The sequence below is a fragment of the Harpia harpyja genome, chromosome Z (genome assembly GCF_026419915.1).
Source record: "Harpia harpyja isolate bHarHar1 chromosome Z, bHarHar1 primary haplotype, whole genome shotgun sequence".
In the NCBI taxonomy this organism is placed as follows: domain Eukaryota; kingdom Metazoa; phylum Chordata; class Aves; order Accipitriformes; family Accipitridae; genus Harpia; species Harpia harpyja.
The window spans coordinates 81,417,122-81,435,363 of record NC_068969.1 but is presented as its reverse complement, the minus strand read 5'-3'; the positions used below and the strand labels follow the sequence as shown (position 1 = coordinate 81,435,363).

Here is an 18,242-nt window from a genome sequence, read left to right as displayed (position 1 = left end):
TCCTGCATCAAACAAAGTGAAGATAGGGCTAAGGGAAGTGAAATAACTTCCTTAGCATATGTCTCAAGAAGATGCTCTGCCTAATGTCTCCTCTGACTTCAGGCATGCCAGGATCCTTGGCCAGCAGGAAGCTGGATTTTAAAATGGATTTTAAGTCCTTGGACTCCAGCCTCTGATGAAGAAGCAATGCATGAGTAAGTCTCAGCTAGTTTCAGAGAAGACCCAGTTTCTTAAGCCATAGAGGGGCTCAGATAAGAAGAAAATAATTAGGAATTTTAGACTCTGACTCGGACCTGGCAAAGTGTTAAGAGGCAGGCAATGACTCTCAAGCATAGACCAAGCTGTTTACAGCTCATGACAATGCCATTAACTTTGTGGCAAGGGCATTGATTTACAGTGCAAAATACCTTTATTCACAGGGCACTAGGTACCTTATGAGAAATGATAAAATTAAAGCCTGGACAGTTTTGACTTTCTCCACTCCCACCTGGATAGCTACCACAAAATCACGTTACAGTTCAGAGGCCGCCTAATTACCAGTTCAGGAATGACACTGGTCAAGAAATGTATTGTTCTCTTTACACCTTACATATGTTCTTTCAAGAAGGGAAAGCCAGCTGTGTCTCTCCAACAGGCACTGCCAGAGTAGTTCATGCAGAGACATCTGCACCTTGACTCTGACAAAGTCCACATCAATCTGTTTCTGGTGCCTGCCCCATAAACCCCAGCACTGGGTGCATGTATAAACCCCAGGCACAGGCAGTAGTATCTTTGCTGCTTTTTCTTACCCTGCATCAAACACTAAGAGCAGAAAGGCTCCAAGAGGAGCCAGGAGCATTTTGGCCAGTTCCATGGTGGTTGTGTGAGCCGTTCTCTGCTACAAAATTGGTCCCATGTTGTCACTGTGTATTACAGTCTTGCTTTGACTGCTTTTGCTTGCAGGCACTGCTTTTCTATCGCTATACGCATTTGCCCCATATGTTCCAGCAATTGGCCCCTACTTGTCAGCTGCAGGGATGTCTCCTTTTGTGGCCAAGTGAAGATCTTGAGAAGCGTAACTTTACTTTCTCAATCACTTATGCAATGATAGCAAAATGAAATGACAAGAGATCCTTTCAGTATATAATGGCAATAAAATGAGAAGGTTTTGGAGTGAATGCCGTGAGATTCTCCCCTCTGTGTGAAGAAGGCCATTGCTTCAGCAAAGTCATGTGTGTGCTACACAGTACTTGTGCTGATCCACTGTGACAGAGTGTTGCTCTCTGGCATCTCTACAACTGCTGGTGATGCCACTGCCATATTTTGTGGCTGCTTTGGACTTCCTTACAGTCTCCTTACTATTCTGCCCTTAATATCATAGCTGAGCCTGATTGATCCATAGTATTCCTTGGCTTGTTACCTGTGTGTGCAGGATGAACAAATGACTGAGGCACTATGTAATTCCAAATGCACCTCAATATTTCAGATATACTTAGAGGCTTAATGAAATAATGGTGTTCATGAACAACACATTAGGAGAATCAGTATTTTTAAACTAAGCTGTTTCCTCATTGACTTTCTAAGGGTCTGTCTATATGGCAAAACACCTGAACCAGCTCCAGGTGCTCTGTGTGCCTACAAGCTCACAGAAAGCTACCTGCTTCAGTCCCAGAAGTAAAATAGCCATGTCAGTTCAGTGATATATCATATATCAGTTGTTATCCCTCAGTGGGGATGGAGCACATATCTTATGAAGAGAGGCCAAGACAGCTGGGTTTGTTCAGCCTGAAGAAGAGAGGGCTTATTGTTGGTTTTAGACATCTAACATAAGAGTGCAGTGAGCCTTGAGGTGCATAGCAAAGGGACAAGGCGGAACCCACAAAATTCACGACAAGGGAAATTCACATTAGATATTAGGAAAAAAAAAAGCCACAGTGAGCATGGTCAGCAGAACAGGTTTCCCAGAGGGGTTGTGGAGTCTCCATCCTCAGAGATATTTAAAAAAAAATTAATCAGGGCCTGAGTAGCCTGATGTAACTTTGAAGCTGGACTTGCCGTAAAAGCTGGCTGTGCTGAGAGCAAGGGGTGGGAGCAGTTACCTGCAGAGGTCTTTTACACCCTAAATCATGTGATGACTCTAATCTGTAATGACAGAGCTGTCTGGTTCTCAGGACCCAATTTAATTACCTGGTGTATTTTTGCAAAACACTGTATTGTACCCCTCAAACTGTACAGTAATTCCCATGAGATCCAATATAAAACCATACTGGTATAAAAAATGTGGCAACAAAGAAAGAGATCTCCTTTCCTATAATTAGAGTTACAGTGGCCAAGCTGACCCTGAGATAAGGGAGCCTGGAAAAGGAGTCCCGAAGATGTGTCCAAGGCATTGTGCAAGAGGCACTCAGCAAGGGGAACTTGATGATGCTCCTCATCTGCTGGCAGACCCCTGTCCCGCTCTGCAGAAGAGCCCAGGGGAGAAGGCATAGGGAGAAGTGACCTCTGAAGAGGTGGTGGATATGACTCTGTAGAGTTAACAGAGACAGGCAGACCAGACTGGGGACAATGTAGGGGAGGGTTACTGAGAACTTCAGATGTGGTTTGTTAAAAATTTCCTCCAAATGCCAGAAGAACTAGTTTTCCCTCAGGGCTGCTGGAGCACATGTGAGAAATGATGCAATAGCGGATTACAAACATTAGCATTCTCACCAAATACAACTGGTTTTCAAGATTCTTAAAGAGAAAAAAAAAAGACTAAAGAAATACTGCAAAAAAGGGACTCAAAGACTGCTGTAGACTTATCATCATCACAAAATATCTGAAAAACACTTCCCAATTTGTCAAGTGTTCATTGGCTTCAGGAAACCGGAGAACTGTGTTAAGTCCCTAAGAGCATCCATGTGTTACTGAAAGCTAGATGACCCTCCAACAGCAGACTCTGGAGAAAACACATATCTGTGCAGGACCCATCCAGAGGTACACACAGAAACACTCAGCTGTGCGTCTCTAGATCCATGTCGAGTAGATCTGCTATTTTAGATAATTTTTGAAAAATTTTTGGGGTCATTACAACTCCTGCATGAATGAAATTTACTTCTAAGAATGCAAATATGAATACATTGGTGGGAAGGTTTCCAGCACTTCTTCTTTATTTAGAAATTATAAAGGTACAGATTCCTGAGTTTGATTCTGAGGAGGGGTAATGTGATGTAAATAAAGACTAATCCCAAGGATTTAGATAGCTATCTACCAGTGCAAAACAACTGAAAATAAGATCAGAAACACCACCAATAATTCTCAGTTGTAATACCTAAAACCTGACTGCAAAATCTGTAATCACTAGTGACTCTGAGCCAAGTCTCAGTGACACCCAAAGTCTTCAATGGGATTTGGATGAGACCTTAAGAGTTTCTCTGTTTGTGACGAAATCTCTGGTTGCCAGGGAGATTTCACTGAACACTTGGATCCAAAATAGCCCTCTTCTTTTGCAAAGCTTGAAGGGGATTATGGAGTATGATTGTTGTGGGCTGGAAGTTGGACTGATTTATTTTAATGAACACCAGAAAAAGTTTACAGGAAACAGAAAGAACATAGGATTTTTTTTTTTTTTTGAGGATGGGATTAAAGAAAACAAATAGCAGCCTTTCTCTATTTCTAGGAAACAAGACGAATATTATTACAGCAATTAAAACTTAGCCCAGGGCAATGAAAGGATCCTGAGCTATTAAATTAGGGGGTTGTCACTTCAGAATGTGTAATTAACACATGTGCCCCTTGGACTGTTTGCTATTTAATGTTTTTGTTCCATGCACTAAAAACAGGGATTATAGGTCACATAGAAACTAAGTATTCAGCAAGGTATTTGCTGAGTTAAGGAATGGTAGGCAACAGTTCCCTCCTTTTTTTTTTTTTTCCCTCAGTTTTGGTCTACGAACAGAAGTCCTGTGCACTTTTTGACAAATCCTATACACTTTTTAGCAAAGTAAGGAAACAGTAAGTGTTTCATGGCATGGTCAATGAATAGACCTTTCTTCATCAGGGAAAAGAGCTGAAGGATGTGAAGCACATCAGATATATCCAGGTTCTTGACATTTCTTTTTTTCATTGTTTCTAGGTTGTATTAAAGCAGAATACTGTACGGTAGGAAAAAAAAGACACCTTTTTTTCTTCGTTTTACCCTCTTTCACATTACAGATATTTTAACAGTGATTGGCAGATTAAAACCTAATACAGTTTCAATTTACAGAGATTATTTCTGACTTCATACTCAGTGTGATATTGTCGCTGCTGTACACCAAGTTATAACTCACCCAAGCTTAGGATATTAGATGGTGGAAACTGAGTGCAGAAGTATCCCCATACGCTGATGGGCCAATATAAGACTGAAAGCATATTTGACATTACACAAAGGCAAACAGGTAGTAGAGGAGAAAAAAAGGAATATAACACCATAAACATTATTGCACTGTAATGCCAAGTATTGCAGCTTAAGGCAAGGCTGAAAACTGAATTATTCTTTTCCACAGGGTTCCTCTTTAGCCCTTGCTAAACCCTTTTGATTTCCACTCCTTTTGAGACCCCCTACTCCATCAAGTAGTTGCAAGGTCAGAGGGTTTTCTGTCTAAGGAGCAGTGCTCTGCTCGTTCCCCTTAAACAGAGCTAAGCCGCAGGGGGGGCAGGCGCTCAGACAGTGATGGACAAGAAAATAAAGCGAAAGAGAAACATTGAGAGGAAGACTTTCAATCAATCAAGAGCAGGGATACTTAACAGCTTGGCCTTCAACCATTACACAACATACTTTTAAAAGGGCAGAGCAGGTCAGAGTCCCAGACTGAGACTAACAAAAAGGAGCTATTGATTGTGGTTGCCCCTTAAAGACCATCTTGAAGACAATGCATTGTTCCCTTTTAAGTGTTAAATAGATCTGCTTATATTGTTAGAACTACTTTAAATTTTGAGATAGAAATCGAGATCACATTGTTAGCAGATGCCTATTATAATGAAGACAACTGCAAAAGCAAATAAAATCAAGTCTTGGGCTCTTGTTTTAATAAAGATAAGGGACTAACAGCTAACTGCATTTTCTGAACAGGTAAACATTTTCTCCTCAAAAGACCAATGAAAACGTCTTTGCCCTCTACTCTTTTAAGCCCAGAAAACTGTCTCGCATAACAGAAGTTGAGAGGAAAAAGACAAAGTGATTTTGATTTTCTCTTAGTTGCCCCTTATGGGTTTTTAAGATCATTACACAAATAGGAACTGCCACTTTCTGACAACCCATTCTCTACCAGACATGAACGTGTATTTGGATCTTGTCATTGTTTTGTAGTTTAATGTCATGTTGGTACTCTCCTAAGAGCATGACACAATTGTAAAGATCAGGACCATATTTAATTTCTTTTCTCCTTTTCCTGTTCAAGAAGGGAGAGAGGGATCCTGGAGATTCCTAGTTATGGGGGGGATGGACAGATATAAACTAGGAGGAAACTAGTGAAAACAGTAAAGTAAAAGGCTAGATTAGCATCCTTTTTATTTCATGTATAATCATACGCACTGCAGAGAGGGAATAAGACCTACTCTTCATAAGACAAGACCAGTCTATTACGACATGTGGGTAGTGGAATGGCTTCCCCTAATCTACCCAGATTCCACCAAAAATAAAAATGAAAACTACCCCTAGTAATGGAAAGTGTGGGTGAGTGAAGGGACTGTAGTGGATAAAGAAAATCTCCCACGACCATTGACTTCTTTGAAAAGGCATTTCATTTTAGCAAGTAACGAGCAATGGATAGGAAAGAAAATAGTGAAACTCAGCAAACAGCCTAGGATTAGTCAGTGACCATCGTGCTTGTGTTATAAGGACACAATCGTTAGCTTCACCTTGATCCGTAACTTTGGTGGGTGAAGACAGAAATGACAGCATTGCATTCGGTACCTAACATGGCAACACAAGGCTTCTAGCTCTGGAGCTCCATGCTTATCTATGACCTTTGCAAGCTATGGTCAGATCTCATGCATGAGGTGCTAGATGAGCTTGACTTACTTCAGAGCAGCTCCACCAGAGACTGAACGCATCTCTGACCCACAAGTGTGAGGGTGTCAAAACCCATAGAAAAGGAGCAGAAAAAGCCTCCTGCACAACAAATAGTAAGGTGAGGAAGCAGGGACAAGGAACCTGTGACCAGCTGTCCAACAATGACACTGTTTCATTACACCATGAACTGCAAGGTCTGATACTTCTGCAAAACAACCATCGGGCAGTGGTGGTGAAATGCAGTAGCACTAACATTGCACCTCTCCATAGTGTTACGCATCTGCTCATGCACTCAGTAAGTTGTATGTGATAACACCCAACTCTGTTCTACATGGTAGTACAGAGCAATGAAATAGCAGTGGACTTCCATCTCTGGCAGACTTCCTCTTACATGTAGAAATCTACCTGAAGTACAGCATGTGGTTTTGGTGTTTTTAGAAAAATTTCTTTATGCACTGCTATTGGTTAGCTGGCTAACTGAGTGTGGGCTTAACTGAGCTTTCAGCTGATGAGCCTTAAGGGTAATGGCAAAGGTTTTGAATTTTTGAGAAGGAAGACTTTGCAGACTGTTCTTTACAAAAACAAGATCACCGGAGGGTGTGCTGCATCTGACAGTGCTAAACAAAAGAAGACTTGCAATCTGCTGCACATGCTACACAGAGGATTTTTTTTTTTTTTTGAATGCTTACATTTTAACAGCTTGTAGATGGTGTGGTTTACACTTTCCCACAAACACAGTGGCTTGGTTCATCTCTTTGCACCTTAGATGTGTGAAACTTAGATGCTTGTTTAAGCTTTTTTCCAGGATTACTGCTATATTCTGGGAGCAAAAGATGTGCTTCCAAAGAGCAATTCCCTCCTGTTTATATAGCTGTCTAAGGTAAAGAGGATAGAATTAGCCCAGACACAAATTTAGGTTTCCGAAGGTATATGAGGGGACTCCACTGGGAGTTTGATGTTCCCTACATACAAATCAAAAATTATTTGAGGTTCTTCTGTGAAATCTGTAAGTTACTTAGATGTGGTATGATTGCTTTCAAATTATGTTTGATAAACAAGGAGTATGCACCAGATGAAACAGTTACACAGCTCATAAAAATTAATATAGATCCACTAAAAAAAAAAAAAAACCAAAACCATAGTTCCTCTTTTGTTAACAATTTTCATTGCTAAAGGTATATCCTTATGCATTCAGGATACCAGCACAGCACAGCTACAACCTGTCGGATCATGTAGTCCCATAATGGTTTTAGACAACATTTGTCAGAAAATCAAATACAATCCAGCTGCAGTTTATCTTCACAGCCGGTTATCAGAGTCTTTGAAATACTGTTGCAAGCTTCACAATGATAGCAACTAGAGACGGAAGTAACACATTTCATTAGGGAATGTTTAACAGCTTCCCAAATGTAGTCTATTCAGGTTTTTTTACCCAACTGCACAAAAGGCAGCTGAATTATCCTGAGGATCTCGTGTTGCAAGTTGTGAAGACTTGAAGTTGTGCACGGACACCCTAGCTAGAGTAATTTTAGCCCACACAGCCATTAGCATAAAATAAATTAATCTGGCTTCACAAACGACTGCCACAGAATCTCAAAAAATGAAAGAAGCAAAGTTAAAGTGTTGATGACAAATGATCTGCCCAGTCTCCCTTTATGCTCAACAGGTACAGTCAAGCAGATTGCACTTTTAATGTATCATTATTTGACTAGTATGTGCTGTTGTACTGTGATGTTTTTACTACACATACTATTGTTGCCATCTAAGTTCACTGTTAGATTGATGAAGTCAGTGATCATTTATTTTCCTCATGAATTAATTAATTCCTCTTGTACTGTAACTAATATTATCATAGACACGTATTATCAAGACCAGTTGTACTGTAACCAATATTATCATAGACTAATATTATCAAGACTACTTCAAGGACTGCAGAAAATAACTGTAGTGAATGAACAGGCATGAAGTACTTTCATTTAAAAAATCAAGTCATTGTCCAGGGACTTGTTTAATCACTTGTCCTTATACTTGCCTAATTCTTCTCAGAGCAGGGATCTATGCTGGGAAAAATGTTCAAAATCTAAAGGTGCCCAGACCCAAGCCAACTCATTCTCTAGGTCAAAACGATCTGCATGCAGTCACGTTGTATGCAAAATAAACCCTACGGAAGAATCATGAAGAAAGTGCTGGCAGGCCCACAGCAGTAACACCCAAGTAAGAGAAAAGGGATGGGACAGCTTCTACTGATGTGTGTGCTCTTTTACTGTGAAAGCAACTGGTGATTTACAGTACCAATGCTTCCCACAGACACCTTGGACACATGTCAACAGCAGAGATGCATTTTGCCTAAGGTAACGTGTAGTCCTGAGTTAGCTGAGATGATGAACTAGTAGAATTCTCTAACTAGCAAAAATGTAACTTGCAAAATCCCCTTTTAATAACCGTTTCAAGAAACTACGTATAATTATCTGCAGGATTTGTTGAAGTGTCTCACCACAACATAAAGTGACAGCAACTAATCTGTAAAAGGTGATGGTTTAGAGTTCGGTTCTAGATAAATGCATAGAAATCAGCAGGAAATGTGTAAGCATGTATGTGTCTGTTCAGAAACACACATAAACATTTACACATACATATGACCAATGAACATCTGTCTAATTCAGATTAATTGTCAGCTGTCTGAATGTACATGAAAATGTGAAAACTCTCACAGATCCCTACTGCAAAATAAAAGTCTACAATTTTAAAGTATGCAGTTAAGAAACAAGTTCTCCCAGCTAAATGAAATGTATCTTTTGGAAAGACTTACTAATATTGAAAGTTTTCATGATGTTTTTCAGTGCTTTTTATCACATTTCTCTCTCCCAGTGTGTGTTACTAAAAAGACAATTTTAAGAAAAGAAATCTGGCTTAGTGCTTCCAAGCTTTTATAAAAGATAAAACCACAAAGTTTTTTTAGAGCTGATGGAAGAAAGCCAGCATGATTGAGAAATCTGTTATCAACTCGAACATTAGGATAAACTAAGCTGCTTGGAATGCTTAACTTCCAAGTTAACTTCTACTAAACTACTGGCAAGACCCAGTGACTCTTTTCCTCCAAAGTTAGAACTGAGCTCTCATCCATCCTGAGTATAAAAATTACTGCTTTGCTGCAACATTCAGCAGCAAACTGAATGTTGCAAGTTATTAAACACTGTTACAGCCACAAACACACAGCATTCGGTGTACACGACAAACACGAAGCAGATACTTACAGGTAGCAGTGTTTCTCCAGGAGGCTGAACGGGAGATCATACTAGAATAAAAGGAATAATGAATGTCACTGCCCCAGTAATCTCTGGTTTAAAAGGCTGGCAGAGAAAGAAATCCAATGAGTGAGCGACAGAGAGAAACACGGGGCGGGGGGCGGGGGGGAGGGGGGGAGATAGATGAAATTTCAGTCTTTCTGGTCAGCTTGGCTGTAGTTTTCTCCGTGCTAAAAATCCACAATAAACACTCTCTGCTTGCAAGACTGCTCCTGACTGCAGTGTCCCAGAGCACGAACACTTTGGGGCTCCCTATGATAAGGGCATTCTGAGATGCCTTGGAGTGTTTACACTCAGCAATGCTTCTCTGGCAGCCAGCCCCAGATCTTCCTTTCCCCTTTTGCTAGTTAAGTCTGTTGGGACTAAAAACTGAGCTCCTGTTAATAAGGTTTGCTCATTTTTTCTCCCCACTTCTGCTAGTTTATCTCCTTCAACGCATGCATGCGCACACACACACTCATGTATGTATTAAAGATTCATAGACAAAGAGGTGACCTAAAATCAGTTTTCCCCCACAAGAAGGGAAAGAGAGTCTTTATTGAAATACAGACATGATTAATTTGCTCCATAAGATAATAGCAAAGCAAGTTTGATGAAATTAAGATCAAGCGAGTTATCAATTTAACAGTAATGCATATTGCCTATTTATAAATGTGATATATTTTACAAGATGAAATGTTCAGTTAACTGCTGTTCAAAATCCTGTTGCATGTTAAAGTATTAAGTATTCAAATTAACATATTTTCATTTACTGACTAACTGCAGTTGCAATGAAGGAAAATCCAGGATTATTCCAATTTGGGGCTGGGTTTTTTTGTTGGGTTGGTTTTTTTTTTTCATTCAGGACAGCAGGAAAGAGGAAGACTATAGGCCAAATCCCACCAATTATTTAAAACCTTGTAGAATTCAAGATATCTCTCCAGCCTTCTGTCACAAGATTCACATCAGATTTGCAGATTTGACTGGCTAGTGGGAGTCTAAGTAAAATTTACTACCCCACAGTGACTTGTTGGTGCATCCTAAGGAGTAAAATTGACAGCTCACATTTTCAGAGCACAGAGGCTGTAATACAAAGTTGTAATACAGGACAGAATTACCAGGGACAGATCACCCTACCCCTGTCTCAGCACAAGGACCAAAAACACTTTTAAGCGTAAGGGACAAACAGATTTTCAGCCCGGCCACAGGACTTTGTTACAAGTGGAAGAGGGACAGCATGGGGAAAAGCTACTGACTCTCAGGTTCCCTGTATAAGCAGGGGCTAAATCCAGCATGACTGTAACTCTGTAGCATGTTGCCTCCCCTTGCCCCTTTTTGAAAAAGCAAGCTGATTTTGACCGTCATATGGAAACAAAACCGCACTATAAAAATGCAAAACTGAAGTCAATAGTATGAAAGAAAAGAACCAGCAGATGTTCCTGTGGCATGACTTAAAGGCAGATGAAGAAAACAGATGGCTGTTAAAAATTAAAATGAACTCAAAGCTACACCATGTGTAATATGATACAATCTAGGCTATATTTGTTTATGAAAAAACACGGGGGAAAAAAAATTTCCTTGAGGTACAATACTAGCATCAGAGTGCTATACTGTCCTGAGTTTCAGATCTGTAGTAATCCTCAGATTTTTTCAAGTTTCAGAGAAACTTTGAAAGAGTATTTATCTCCTCTGAGTCATGTGGATGGCTGTGGGTTAGCTTGTGTGTTTGTGTTTGTGATTGCTGGAACATAGCTTCTAATTCACCATGATGAATGACCTGTTTGTATTGTACAGTGGTCTGGTTAGGATCATCAACATAACTGTACTTACACACTGATTAAAAAGGTGGCAGCTTATTTTAAAGTATAATTTCTCTGACCCATTAATCCATAACATAATTGCAGAAGCTCTTTTCAAACCAGTTTGATTACTCCAGCAATGAACTTGGCATCTCATTTCTTATTGTACTCCTTAACTGCAGTTAATTTTTGTGATCTATCAAGGTCACATTATCTGAAGGATAGCCTAAAATTACCAAAGCTTTTCTTGAGAAATGCCAGAGCATTGAAGACAAGACATGCCTTTGGTACACATACTCACTCTTTTTATTTCAACATTTGTCCACACAGGAAAGAGAATGGTTCCATTTCCTGTGAATGAAACTTACGCACAGTATATATTCCTTCTTAATTACTAGCTAAAACTGTGCAGCCCAGACTGTTGATATGAAGCTAATGCCAACTGTTTTCTGTGAGCTTTCTTTAACAAGGTATAGATGTAATCAGTCCCTTTCCTTCCAGACTTTATTTGGAAAAGAAAAAAAGTGTAACTGAGGCACAAAACACACAAGAACACAACCCCTCCCATACACACACACATCCCGCACCCCCCGCACCCCCCAATCCCTTCTCTTTCATTTTGACTTGCATTGGTAAGCAATGGCCTAAACCACAGATTGCCTGTTATCTGCACATTCAGTCAACACTCCTGTAAGGAGGATGAGGTTCTCAAAGTAACGAAAGTCTCATGCTCATCCCAAACCTGAGCACTGTACACAGGAATATCTGCTGAACTGTGGGGGGAAAAGGATACAATTATTTCCCAGGTATTTACTACATGGCAGAAATTTTAATCTGTGAGCTGCAGTACCTGGCTGCAGCAGTCCACTCTTCAGTCTCTAACACAGGCTGAGGAGAACAGAGTGAAATTTCATGTTTAAAAGGGGAAGTATTAAACCTACTTTCTTCTCCTTCCCCAGCCTATATATACTCTGTCCATAAAGATTCACTGTCCTCCTGGCTATCGCAAATGTGGGAAGGCCCCTGAGTGCACTAAGTTATGTTCTTCCTAAACATAAAAATGCCAGATCAGCCACGCCAGGTCAGATGGTAAACAGGAAAATAAGGGTAGATATGTTGACAGAGAGCTGATCCTGTAAAGTGCTGTCAATCTGCTAGGCTTGCATGGAGACTTGCCTAGTGGCTCCCATAATCAAGTTCATAAGTACATGATAATCATGTTCATGCCATTAAAGAAATAGCACACTTCCTGTAGAAGAGACAAGGATCATCTAGGACTCCTGCATGCTTGTGGCTGGAGTCACTGGCTGGGGCTTCTTTGCAGCGCTGTGCACCACCACCACAACTAGGAGGGTAATGCTGCTGCTCCAGCCTGTCGCCTTCATCCACAATAACCCAGAGATTACAAACAAGAATTTAATATTGAAATTCACAATGAAAAGGTCTGCTGGCTATTTTCCCTCTTTATCCAAAGGTATTTGCTGGAGCATTACCAAGCAAGTACTATACAAGTTATTCCTCTGAGCTCTCCCATAGGAGACTGAGGATCTGTTGGTTATCAGGTACAGCCAAGCAAGAAACATGGTTAATTTTCATAGTATAAAGCAATTAACATATATAACACAACAGAGAAGATGGTCTTTGCTGCAGGGAGTACATCCGTTTCCTCTTCCACTTCTGAGGCACTGAAAAGCCTCATCCAAGACCAAGACACTAGAAAAAGCTTCTCTGTTTGGTTCAACCCTCACTCACTCACAGTCACTGAGTGACAGTGATGTTCTGGAAAGGTCGCTGCAGTAGCAAACTGAATAGAGAGAGGTGCCTATGCAGAGACATTACGGTCTGCAGACTCCTTGTAACACAGGTCCTACATATCTTCATAGTTTGGAACATAGTCCTGAGCAGTTTTGGTGACTTTCATAAAGAACCCAATGGTTTGTGGCCTGGCAGTCAGGAGATCTGGATTCAGATGACACTTACCCCCTTACAAGCATGGACATGCAACAAAGCAGCCCTTGAGATTTGGTAGTACAGCTGTGTGAGTAAAGAGCATTGGTTTTGGCTGTATTCAACAAAACCATTCTTGTCCTTGGGAACGAAGAAGACTGGAAATTACATTTTATCAGTGCTACTGAGTTTTACATGACATAGGTTTAACTCTCCCTTTAATCAACAATAAGAATGTCAAGTGACACTGCGAACAGTGTGGCAAAGGTTTCTATGTTGTTGAGTCCAAAATTATAAGGCATCCTACTGTTGATGTTTCTTTCCTGATAAGTATCAGAAAACATTCTTTTCAAAGAACCATTGTCATAGAAACTTGCCAGCACTTTAAAAAATCTCTCAGAGGCCTAACCTTTAGGGAGATATTTTCAGCTCCAGTGACAAACAATTGACCTCTTAATTTATGAAGCATGACATTGTGTGTTGTCTGAAAAAAGAAGCTGTGACCTAAAGGGAGTTTTAACCTGCATACACTTCCACTAAAGTGATAGAAAGGCAAGCTGTTAATCTTCAGGGAATGAGGGACATTACCCAGATCCCATCCACTGACAACAGCCACTTACTGAATACAAGGAAGCCTGTATTTACACTACTGCAAAGCATCAAACCAGCAGAAAAGTTACTGTTATTTACTTCAGATTGCATTTAGAGGTTTAGTTTGGGTTAAGTAGCAGCGAGAATCTCTCTGCAAGCACAGCTGCCCTTCAACTTACTTCTAACAGGTAATGAACAGGGCAGAGACATATCAGCATGTCAAAATGCTCACCAGATTGAGCATAACATCTAAAGTTAGAAATTCTGGATACTGGTTTCAGCGCAAAAGCTTCAGTCCCACTTCCTGGAAAGCATTTTGTGTCTCAGTTTTCCTATCAAATGAAAACTCCACTCATCTCAGTCATGTTAAATGACCTGATCCATTGATGCCCAAATTGTATCAAAGCTATTTGAAGGCATGATTGCTCTTAAGGAGTCAAGGTGTATGCTTGTAACTGAGGTTCTCAACTGGAACATATTATAGAGAACAACAATGTTATTTATTTCACATATCATGGAAAATGGTTTGTTTATGCTTACTAAGATTGCTCTCTGAAATAGTGTAGTCTTTTGATTAAAACCACGTAGTCTTTTGGCAAAGAACAAAGGAGAGAGAGCGAAGGTGCTGTTTTCATTTATGTTACAGCAAATAAAAGGTGGGGTTTTTTATAAAGCTGGAAATATACATGAATGATTCTTTGGGTAAAGCCAGCATTTCTACAAAATCTAACTTATACCTTCAAAGACTTCCTCTCCCAAAATGTCTATAGCTGTGTCCTTAATATCTGAGATTGTTACAGGAATTCTGGTACAGCATGTAACTCATCTTTACAGTAAGCCCTGCATGATCAAGTGAGGACACATCACTTACTTTTGCGGAGTTTATTCTAAAATTATATGCGATATATTCTGACACAATTAACATTTCTCATCATTTGGTGCAGATAGGCTCATTAGGAGCTCTTTCTGTATTTGTTTAAAATCACAGAATTACAGAACAGTTTGGGTTGGAAGGGACCTTCAAAGATTATCTAGTCCAACCCAATATTCACTGAGATAATGTAATGCTCATCAAGAGTGTTAAGTCTCACAGGCAGTCACTGTGTGGTTCCCTTTGCTTCTCCATAAGAAAAATGGAGCACAGCTCTATAATGGTGCCCTGCAGGCAAGAGGGCTGGGAATTGTGATCACTCATTATGTATTCAGATACAAAAGGAAAGGGCATGAGGAATAAAAATCGAATGCATGCTGAATCCATAGTCAGTAATTGACATAAATTTTTGAAATCTTCTCTATTTTTAGTAATGGCAACTCAATATATGCACCATGTGTTTGTGAAAAAAGGTTGTCTGGTATTTCAATTAAAAGCAAACAAAGCATTGTGTCACAGATGATAAAGAAAGGAAATAACTATTAATTGAGCCTCATGTAATGTCAAGAAATGAGTCTAAAAATAATCCACTTCAGGTTCGGATAAAGATCCAGGGAGTAAAGACATGTATTGCAATGCAACAAGTGTTAGCATTATAGTCTTTATTAATCTCACACAACTTTTAAAGAAATTAATGCATTAATGTCTTACATGGAGAATAGCTGACAGGAGATCAAATGCTCTGTGTCACTGCCAACTGCTTCACTGGAAAATACATGCAGAGTATGTTTAATAGCAAAGCCCTTGATCACAAAGACAAAATATTCAAGTTTTTGACTGCAGAAGAGGCACTAAACATAAAGTTATAAATGGCATTCTGGAAAATCAGACAAATAACAAGCCCTACCCAAAGGCCGCACGCAAACATTTGCTTTGCGCCAAGCAGATCCAAAAATCAGAACATTGTCTGAAATGGAAGTTTGAGACAAAGGTGAGTAGCATTTTCAGTAAAATGAGGAGCTTCGTTGAAAAATCCATACCTGATGCTATTCTCTCTATTTTTAAACAGTTTTATTTTTCTCAAAATTCTTCATATCTTGGGCTAGACCCTCAGTTGTTGCAGAGGAACAGTGAATGGAGATCTTTAAAGACTTGAACATCTTGGCAGCCCCTGCAGTCCTTGGCCTGGATACACCTAGAGCACATCACCACTTCTAAGGCTTCTTCAAATTATACAGCCATAAGGATCAGCATACATACTGCAAATCAGCAAAACACCACTTCATAGCCATGTCTTTCTTTTCAGAGATGTGAGAGGGACTAGGCACAGCAGGCCGCACAGCAGCAGAACCCTCTCTCCATGCCCTCCAGGGCAGCCTCACCATGGGGTCCATTCCCAACGGGGTTGTGGGACTATGCGACCATCAGAGGTGGCCTGTCCCTCATTGGATCAAGACAGTAGAGATACATAACAATGCAGTAGGAAGAGAAACTCAGGCTACCACTGTTCTTGCAGAGCATTTTCTGCAGCATTAAAAGGCATGCTTGCATGTTTAAGCTTCATCACAGAATTTCAGTTCTAGAAATTGTAGTTACAAATATTTGTGCTTGGGCTTCCAGCATCTATAAAGGTATTGATTCTTCCCATTTCCCTTCCAGGCTGCTGCCATACACTGCTTATCTAGGGTAAAAAGATAGAAATTTGGTTTTTCAAATCTTCAGGTAGCATAGTATGAAATGGTTGGCAGCAGCTAAGATGATGACCAGCATTTCTAACTTTTCAGGGTGGGAATGGTCTGGTCTGTCACACAGGTGTCACACATGATGCGCAGGATGAACCCTTTTCCATCCCTTCCTGAGACAACCAGTATGCTCACAGAGGGCATAGAGAGATCTCAAGCAACACTGAAGTAATGAATTTGGCACAGTTGGAGACAGTAACTTAATGAAGGCACTGGAGGAGCAGTGATGTCCCCATAATTGAGGAAATAATTAGATTCCAGCTTGTGAAGAGCTGCCCTATTCTTTAATGTACCTAACAAGGGATAGAAAAAGCAATTTTTTTTCACATCAAGAAGCACAGGAGAGAAAGGGTAAAGACTAAAAGTTCAAAATGTAGTCAGACACCACAGGCTAAAAACACCCAAATGACATGAAGGACTGTTGCATGCTGGCAGTTTGCCCGCTCCTTGTAACAATGCTCACAACTAGGCTTCAAAATACATGTTCAAAATGCCCATGTTTTTCATCCTTTTCTTTAAAGTCTGTTGTTCCTGCTCCAATCATTCCACCAAACCCTCGTGGACCACATGGCCCTGTTAATGCAGATGGTGAATTGTTCTCATAGCTAAACTACTATCCAATTTACTACAAACCAAAAGGCTTTTAGGAATATTACTTTATTGCCATTAAAATAATAACAGTGCACTCAGAAAAGGTTCCTTAGTTGTTTTAATTGAGATCAAGCAAAGTGAACTTAATGAGGCTCTGAACATTTTTACCCAGGGACTTTGAAAACTGAACTTTTGGGGGGGCAGGGCCTTTATTTTTGCTTACATGGATTTAGACCACAGCTGGTACAACTGGATTTTCATCTCAGTTAATGCTTCTGAAGTTTCACTGACTTTCCTTGTTTAGCTCACACTGCCACTGACTATGAAAGATCTGCAAAGAAAGTTTTCCAAACAATATCATCCATTTTATTTCATTTTCTGCAGAAAGTTGCAAGTTCTGCAAGGAAGAATGCTCCTTGAAAGCATAATCAGGTAGGACTAACACATAATTGATACCACTTCTGACCTCAACCAGTAGCTCCAGTAAACCCATACATTTTAGAATATTGAAATTATCCTGTGCTTATCCTTGCACGTGCTACACACAGCATCCAGACTGAAAACCAAGAATGCTAATCTTCACAAAGAACTTCCCTTCCCTCTGAAGTCTACATTTTTTTTACTTACAGCAATGCTTTAATAAGTGTGACAACAATATTCTGAAACTATCACAACCCTTAACTGTTTGGAAGGTATGCTGAAGTCTTTAAGCACAGGATGGTGCTTTAATCTTATATAATCCTCTAAAAAGATTATTTTCTGAAGAATTTTCATATCTTGGCATTCAGCCAAGGTACTATTAAGATGAGAGTTTAATTAGAGAAAATTGAAGGAGCCTTCTGAGATACTGGAAGAAAAGAAACCCCACTTGTACGCACCTGGAGAGGGCTTGGAGAAATCTAGGAAGGTGCGTTACTCTAATTATAGCAGTACCAGGTCTGATCCTTGCTTGCAACGAATGAAATTATCAACTGGAAAAGTGAGGTTCAGACTTCTCCGGAAAATTCCCACTGCACATGTGGGTATTCCTGTCATCTTTCTACTTTAACACCAAAGCCCAGCTGTGGCCCAAGCAGTATCCACTGTTGTCTGGGCAGATACAGACCTAAGGATGGGAAGTACACAGGAAGGTAGGAGAGAATGGGCTAACTGGGAGGTTTGAAAGATAAAGCCAAAAAGAAAAGGAGTGCAGAACAAAGACTACGTTAGAAAAGGAGAGCCTGAAACCCAGGCACCAGGTATGGCCTACAGCTCCATCTCACACAGCCCAAGGTACACCTTTGTTTTGGTATTCTTACTGAATAACATGTTAGTGTTAAGCTATGATCTGTTGAGGCCAAAGAAATACTTCCCCAGCCTGACACAGATGGACAGACAGATAAAACCCAGAAAGAATTTGATAAG

At 40.1% G+C, this 18,242-nt stretch overlaps 1 protein-coding gene across 5 annotated transcripts in view; it reads right to left on the bottom strand.

The window, feature by feature from the left end:
* The window catches only part of FREM1 (FRAS1 related extracellular matrix 1), an 80,428-nt gene extending 71,079 nt beyond the window's left edge, over positions 1 to 9,349 (bottom strand). For all 5 annotated transcript variants that reach the window (XR_008233701.1, XM_052778469.1, XM_052778470.1 and 2 more), the window contains exon 1: positions 9,268 to 9,349. The gene's annotated coding sequence lies outside the window, so the exon portion shown is untranslated. The remainder of the gene's footprint in view (positions 1 to 9,267) is intronic.
* Positions 9,350 to 18,242: the final 8,893 nt, after the last annotated feature.